Genomic DNA, 7,651 nt, shown 5'->3' on the forward strand with positions numbered 1-7,651 from the left:
TGTTGCCACTGCACACCAGTTGGGCCCCGGCTTCCAATTCCCCTGTGGCCTGTGCTAGTAAGAGGGTGCTGAATGCTTTCACCATTGTGGTCCCAGACCACTCACTACACATTAAAAGGACAGGAAGCAGAGAAAACAGGAAGCAGTGTTGAATGGGTATAGCTTTCCAAGTTGGGGAAGATGAAAACGTTTTGGAGACACACTGTACTTAACACTCCTGAAAAGATGGTGTCTACAGTTTATTACAACAATTTATTCCATATTTTCTAAAAAACGAGAGGAGTTTCAAAAGTGCAATGCCAAAAAAACTGATATATGATTAAAGAGGCAGAAATGCTGATTGATTTACTGTACATTATGCAAATATAGTTATCAAATGGTAAGCCATAAGTATGCACAATTTCCTAAAACAAATATTTTAAATTTAAACTTCAAAAAATCGTTTTCCAACATAGGCAGTTTAATAAAATTAAAAGGCTCAAAGCTTAAGGAGTGTGACAGGTGTGTATCTCCAGTGCAGGGGAGGGGGGCAATTCGGAACAAGGCAGCTGGGAGTCGGGGGGGAGTGGGGGAAGGGACGGACTCCAAGCAGGGACCCCCAGAAGGGAGAACGGTCGGGACAGGGCAGCTGGGAGCCGGGTGGGGGGCACGGACCCCAAGCAGGAACCCCCCACAGAAGGGAGAACAGTCGGGACAAGGCAGCTGGGAGCCGGGTGGGGGGCACGGACCCCAAGCAGAGACCCCAGATGAAGGGAGAACAGTCGGGACAGGGCAGCTGGGAGCCGGGTGGGGGCACAGACCCCAAGCAGGGACCCCCAGAAGGGAGAACGGTCGGGACAGGGCAGCTGGGAGCTGGGTGGGGGGCACGGACCCCAGAAGGACGGGGAAAGTCCGCCCCACCCACCTCAACGAGCCGCGGGCGGCGACGAGCTCTCGCGGGAGCGGCCGCAGGGGCCTTATTTGTGCCTGCTTTTCAAATTTCACAAAAAAAACCTTCAAATAGTTGCAACATGCCTGTGAAATCTGTACAACGTACGGTCAAGGCCTTTCTTTTCGCTTTGTTTTATTCCGGTTTAGACAAACGACGCACAAGACGCTGCCCGCCGAGCCAGGCATGCGGGAAGACAGCCATGGCCCTCAGGCCCCCGGCGCGGCGCGGCCTTAAATAGCCCGCGCGGGGCGGGTCGGCCTCTTTGTGTGGTGGGATCGTGCTCGGCCTCCGGCATTATGGGGTCTCGGGAGCGTGCGGAAGGCCAGGGCCCGACCCCGGCCGCAGACGCCCTCCCGCAGGTGCCGCGGGGCTCCGCCGGGGGTGGGGAGTGCAGTCCCGGGCTGAGCGGGATGAACGACTATAACAGACTAGAGTTTCTGAGGTGTCCGTGACGCCATTGCTTGGAACTGACCCAGCCCGGGGCGCGGGGGGACGACGCTGGGGTGTCCTCTGCGCCTGCTAATGCCACAATGTCTTTACAGGCTCCCCTTCCGCGCTGGCCGGCCCGCAGCGTCCTGATGGGTGGTGAGTGGATTGCGCGGGTGCCTGGCCGCCTTCATGTGGGACCACGAGGGTAATGATGACCTTAGGTGATTCTGAGTGCCATCGCTGACGCCATCACCGCAGCGCGCTGACCGCCCTCTGCCCCCGAGGTTGGGGTCCTAGGCCCTGGGCTGGGGGAGGTTGGTGGCAGGAGGGGCTCCGTTGCTAATGGTGGTATTTCTTTCCCTACTAGGGGTTGCAGGACCGCCCTCTCCCGTGTTATCCGTGAGCAAAGGTGAGTGTTATCTGGGGGGCTGGCCTATACCCTAGGTTACTCGGGAAACGGTTGCCGGGACCGGAAATCCGTCCCTCTCCCATGTGGGTGGCTGGAACTTGAACCAGCACCTAAGCTGGGAGTTTGGAAGTACAATGGCTAGAGCTACCCAACGGTCTGGTGTGGGATGCGCGGCCTCCCGTCCAGTGATATAACCCACATCCTGGATCTGCCTGATGTGAATGAGCTTGTGGAACAATATGAATATTCCACCTGGTGATCGAGGCCCTGCTTCTCGCACCCTCTTTTCTTTGTAGCTGTGGCTTGATTTCTAACTTGTATTTAATAGCCTGGGCTTCTGTTTGAGCCTGTCTAGACTTTGTCTCCACCATTTGGGGGCGGGGGGAATCGGTGGATTTAAGGTCTGGTCCCCCCCCCCCAATGGCCTTAGGCACCTTTGCAGTTTTAAATTTATTCTCTACATCTTCCTTCTGAAATTTGTTTAAAAAAAAATCTGTTTAGCACAGATGTGTAGAGATACTGACTGCATCCGCTGGTTTACTGGCAAAATGACCGCAGCAGCCAGGTCTGGGTCAAAGCTGGGAACCTGGAATTCAGTCTTGGAGTCCATGTGGAAGATGAACGCTTCAATTATCTTTCCGGGTATATTTGGCTTTAGTTGTCAGGAGCAGAGTGGTCAGGGTTAGTACTCTGATGGGATGCTGTCATAAATCAAAAAGCAGGTTATCCTACCCCACAATGTAAGCCCCAGCCCCTCGCTGGAACTCACACTGGATCCATTTCCTACTTTGGCTGCCCTGATCCAAGTCTCTAAACTGGGAGTGATGATCTCACAGACTAGAGTCTCTGACACTGGTCCTGATGTCAAGCTTAAGTTCTGACTCATTTAGGAGACTGGATACTTGGCTTCCTGGGGGGCACAAGGGAGAGCCATGGTTCTCATTCTTAGTAATTCTACTTGTGTCTTTCTAGGATGAGAGCTCTGGGACCCCAGCTGGGGTAGTGTCCCTTCATGCAAGTTTTGGAGCTAGCCCATTAGTCATACAGACAGGCCTGGCTATGTGATGATTCCTGCTGCTGCTTCATCCTTGGGCTGTGACGGGTGGAGAGGAAGCCCTTCCTGCGGCAGCAGTAAGTGTCATTGCCTTTGGTTGTCCGGTGGAGTGGTAATGATGACTTCGTTGGACTAGAGTCTCTGAGCTTTCTCTGAGGATCTTTAAAACCACCTGATCCACTCCGGCTTCCCCAGCACCCTGTGGGGCATGTCCCTTGCAGTGTGGTTTCCCTGCTGGTTGCTACCATGGTTCTAACACATGTTCCATTTGTGAAGTTGCAGAATTTGGCTGACAAGGATGTCTTCTCGTGTGGAATAGATCTTCAGAACTGAAGCCTTCTGGGTGTTTCCTGAGTGGTTATCAACAAATGCAAAAATACTGGAAAGAAATTCTGAGGCCCAAACATGCCAAGTAGAAAGCTTGATTTTTGTTTCGTGCAAGTACCTAATTAAAGATTTCAATAAAACTATTTGAAGTAAATAATGGATTGGTCTCATTGGAAACAAGATGTGGTACAAGATTAAGGGGAGTGGAGGGTGACACCCACCAGTAAACAGTCAAAATAGTTGGCATACGTGAGATTATTTAACAGGTGGAGTTGGAGAGTCAGGTATACAGAGAGAAGAGATGGGAAGATCTATTGTCCAAAGGCTCACTCCCCAGGCAGCCTCAACAGCCAGAGCAGAGCTGAAAGAAAACCAGGATACTCTTCAGGTCACACACAGGTGCAAGGCCCCAAGGCTTTGGGCCTGCTGTCCCAGGGAGCTGGAAGGGAAGCTGGGGTGCTGGGATTAGAACCAATGCCCTTGTGGGATCCCAGAGTTCAAGGCAAGGGCTTTGAAAACTAGGCCTTTGTGCTGGGTCCTCATTCTCAGTTTTACCAGCCATACATGTTCAATAGTTGGGTCTAGAAATCTAAGGACTGAACCAATAGATGGTAGTTACTGACTTCAAGTGGGTGTGGCGGTGTAGCGCATTTAGCCACTGCTTGGAACACTCGCCATCACATGCTGGTTTGAGTCCTAAGTTCAGGCCACTGCTCTTGGTTCCCGTGACCCACCTGTGGGAGATGGAGCTCCTGTCTGACTTCAGCCTGCCCCAGCCTTGGCTGTTGAAACCAAGGGAAGTTGGGAGGATGAACCAGAAAAAGATGTGTCGTCCACCCTTTTAAATGAACAGATGTTTGAAAATGATAATGTGCATTTTACATAAGACTGGTTTGGAGAATTGTTTTTGTCATTTTTGAAGGGCAGAAATCCTGCATCCATTAGTTCCCCAAATGCCCGCATTGGCCAGGATCCCAGAAACTAACTGAGGTTTTTTTGTTTTTTAAGATTAATTGTCACTGGAAAGGCATATTTATGGACAGAAGGAGATACAGAAAAATCTATCTGGTTCACTCCCCAAGTGTCTGAAACAGCAGGAATTGAACCAATCCAAAGCCAGAAGCCAAGGGCCACCTTGAGGCCTCCAGTGTGGGTGCAGAGTTCCAAGGCTTTGAGCCACGTATTAATCCTTGCCCTGGCCACAAGCTGAATGGGAAGCAGAGCAGACCAGACATGAACCTGTGCCTGCATGGGATCCCAGTACTAGTAAGACCAGGATTTAGCCCATCGTGCTGGGGCCCCTAATCTGGTCTTGAACCTGGGTGTTCCAATATGGAGTATAGCAGTGGCGTTATGCAAAAACCTGCCTTGATTCTACACAGTTCTGGGCCTTTTGGAAGCTGGCATATACTACACTGAAGGTTGTAGCTACGTGGGCTGAGACTATGGAAGCTGACAAGCAGAAGGGATGTTAACAGGGGGCTCATATCTCCAAACTATTTTTTAAATTTTTATTCCAAAGCTTTTCTTGATAGGTTTGAAACAGTTTGTGATCTGTGATTCCCAAAGGATTGGGCAGAAGCTAACACTTGGAGCTCCTTTGAGAGACAACCACTAGAAGCCAGTATCAGGCCCGGCAGCGTGGCCTAGTGACTAAAGTCCTCACATTGAACGCCCCGGGATCCCATATGGGCACCGGTTCTAATCCCGGCAGCTCCATTTCCCATCCAGCTTCCTGCTTGTGGCCTGGGGAAGCAGTCGAGAATGGCCCAAAGCTTTGGGGCCCTGCACCCATGTGGGACACCCAGAAGAAGTTCCTGGATCCTGGCTCTGGACCGGCATAGCATCGGCCATTGCTGTCACTTGGGGAGTGAATCATCGGACAGAAGGTCTTCCTCTCTGTCTCTCCTCCTCTCTGATATATCTGACTTTCCAATAAATAAATAAATCTTAAAAAAAAAAAGAAGCTAGTATCAAAGTCACAAGGAAACCTAGTCTCAGAAACAAACCAGCAGGTGCAATAAAAGTGATATAACATCCAGGAAACAGCTGTTCACTAGATAGAGTAAGGAGGCTGGCAGTGTTCTGGAATAAAAAACTTAATCCTCTGAGCACGAACAGGGCATCATGAAAAAAGAGTAGACGAACAGGAGGCAGAAAAGAAAGCAAGTTGCAACTAAATAATTGAAATCAGAAAATGGTGAAATACAACCAACAGGTTAAATAGATGGAAAATTACTGAATTAAACTCTAGAGGGCCCAGCACAGTAGCCTAGTGGCTAAAATCCTCACCTTGCATGCCAGGGATCCCATATGGGTGTCGGTTCATGTCCCAGTGACCCCGCTTCCCATCCAGCTCCCTGCATCTGGCCTGGGAAAGCCGTTGAGGACAACCAAAAAAGCTTTGGGACCCAGCACCCACCTGGGAGACCTGGAAGAAGCTTCTGGCTCCTGCCTTCGAAAAGCTCAGCTTGGGCCGTTACAGTTACTTGGGGAGTGAATCTGCAGACACAAGATCTTCCTCTGTGTAAATGTAACTTTCCAATAAAAATAAATCTTTCAGGAAGAAAAAAAAAAGAGAAACCCTCGAATCTGCACAATGACTTCAACTATCTAATCCTCTGCCTCCAAGTGCCAGCATCTCTTGGTGCCAGTTCATGTCCCAGCTGCTCTACTTCCCATCCAGCTCCCTGCTTGTGGCCTGGGAAAGCAGTCCAGGACGGCCCAAAGCCTTGGGACCCTGCACCCGTGTGAGAGACCTGGAGGAAGCTCCTGGCTCCTGGCTTCGGATCGGCTCAGCACCGACCATTGCAATCACTTGGAGTGTGAATCATTGGACGGAAGATCTTCCTCTCTGTCTCTTCTCTCTGTATATCTGACTTTGTAATAAAAATAAATCAATCTTTAAAAAATAAAACAACAACAAAAAGGATAAATGCAAGTATACAAATGTGTTCTTGATGAAAAGGTTACAAAGGAGAGTTTTTTGGATAAAAGAAAAAAGGACATGGCTTATAAAATATTCTGTCCTACAGGAGAATGGCTATGTTAGACTGCAACGCTGAAGAGGACAAAATATTTACAGGATAAAGTTTGTTGAAGAAGGGATGGGGAAGCCATGGAGGAAGTGAAAGGAATACATCTTGTATGATTTATATGCAATATAATTAACCATCGTCTTTAAAACAGTGTTTGCAGCATTTTCTAAAATATTCATCATTGATGTATGGAATTAAAATCTGATCCTCTGTCACAGCAACAAAGTTTTAAAAGCACATGTTATTATAACATCTCCTCTTAAATGTTTTTATCTAATTAATGATTAAATTTTTCTAGTTAGCTCCAGTGAACTCCAGACCTGACTTTGCTGAAGTGTCTCAGAATATGATAAGCTCCTGTATTGAGGTGCTCTTAGTGTTTTCTGCCTTTCAGTATGTTCACATTGCTTAAGATTGATAAGTTATGTGCTTATTTTACAGATATTTAGTGATCACTCAATGCCAATAATTAAATCTAATCTATATTGTGTTATATAAAGAGATCCTATTTCAACTAGATATTATAAGTCTTGACATCCTTGATATGCATCTAAAAAATTCAAAAGTTTCATTTAGTAGATACAACAACTGAGTAGGCTTTTGGATTATATTAAAGATACTGTCAGATGCCAAGTGGGGCAAAATTTTGTCATATCAAAAAAATACTACAAAAAATCTATTTTTTACAGAAATCTGATTCAGATTTCTGTATTTCCAAAAATTCCAGGACAGGATAATGCTTAACAACAATGGAATGCAAGCCAAAAGCCAGGAAAGGATAAATGTTTACAGTTTTGCAAATGAGTCCAGGCTGTCAACTGCCTGTCTCTTAGGCTAATTTATGTTGTTGGGATAACTGAAATCAGCGTCTTCAGTAATGATCAATTTTTTTCTCTCAGGGTTTCAATTCAGACTGAATTATCATTGTTGACTTTTCACTTACTAATTTTAATGGGTACTGCTATCACCAAGCTTGGTTTATAAAGGCGCCTTAATAAATTCTAAATTTATCTGACATGAACTATATTGTACTTTGTAACATTTTGGAGGCCTCAGTCAGAGAGTAGTGGCCATCCTGTGTTCTGGAGCCTGGCTTGGTCGTCTGGGGAGGCCACCGTGATGATTAACACAGCCCCAGCTGCCAGTCCTGGCTTCCTGGCTGGCAGGATTTGCACTGACCTCTGCCTATATACAGGTACCTCATCATCCAAATTTGCTTGTTTTGAGTACTCATCTGGGACTCAAGAGGGCTGGATGCAGCACAACTTCTTGAGTCAGGGTCCATACCAGATGTCGTTATGACCCATTAGCCTCTTAAAATTGAGTGAGTGTGGTAACCATCTATGTCTGTCTTTTTGTTAAAATTGTTTGAAATTTTACTCTTACAGTCCTCTCTAGTATGAAAAAAAGTGGAGGGGGGAGTGGGTATGTGTGTTTGTTGTTTTACTGTTTGGCCTCAGTGT

At 47.5% G+C, this 7,651-nt stretch overlaps 2 long non-coding RNA genes and 2 other non-coding genes across 4 annotated transcripts; all 4 read left to right on the forward strand.

Annotated features, from left to right (window-relative positions):
* The first annotated feature begins 1,199 nt into the window (after positions 1-1,199).
* On the forward strand, positions 1,200-2,575 carry LOC121166757. Its single transcript, XR_005885469.1, has 4 exons — positions 1,200-1,290; positions 1,474-1,644; positions 1,728-1,769; positions 2,276-2,575. It is a non-coding gene; the product is annotated as an uncharacterized LOC121166757 (long non-coding RNA).
* LOC121166765 lies at positions 1,565-1,628 on the forward strand. Its single transcript, XR_005885473.1, has one exon. It is a non-coding gene; the product is annotated as a small nucleolar RNA SNORD48 (small nucleolar RNA).
* Positions 2,576-2,582: 7 nt separating the features above from the next.
* On the forward strand, positions 2,583-3,304 carry LOC121166756. Its single transcript, XR_005885468.1, has 2 exons — positions 2,583-2,900; positions 3,100-3,304. It is a non-coding gene; the product is annotated as an uncharacterized LOC121166756 (long non-coding RNA).
* Positions 2,587-2,653, forward strand: LOC121166763. The gene has a single exon (XR_005885472.1). It is a non-coding gene; the product is annotated as a small nucleolar RNA SNORD52 (small nucleolar RNA).
* Positions 3,305-7,651: the final 4,347 nt, after the last annotated feature.

Source organism: Ochotona curzoniae, unplaced genomic scaffold (genome assembly GCF_017591425.1).
Source record: "Ochotona curzoniae isolate NIBS_2020 unplaced genomic scaffold, NIBS_Ocur_1.0 patch22, whole genome shotgun sequence".
In the NCBI taxonomy this organism is placed as follows: Eukaryota; Metazoa; Chordata; class Mammalia; order Lagomorpha; family Ochotonidae; genus Ochotona; species Ochotona curzoniae.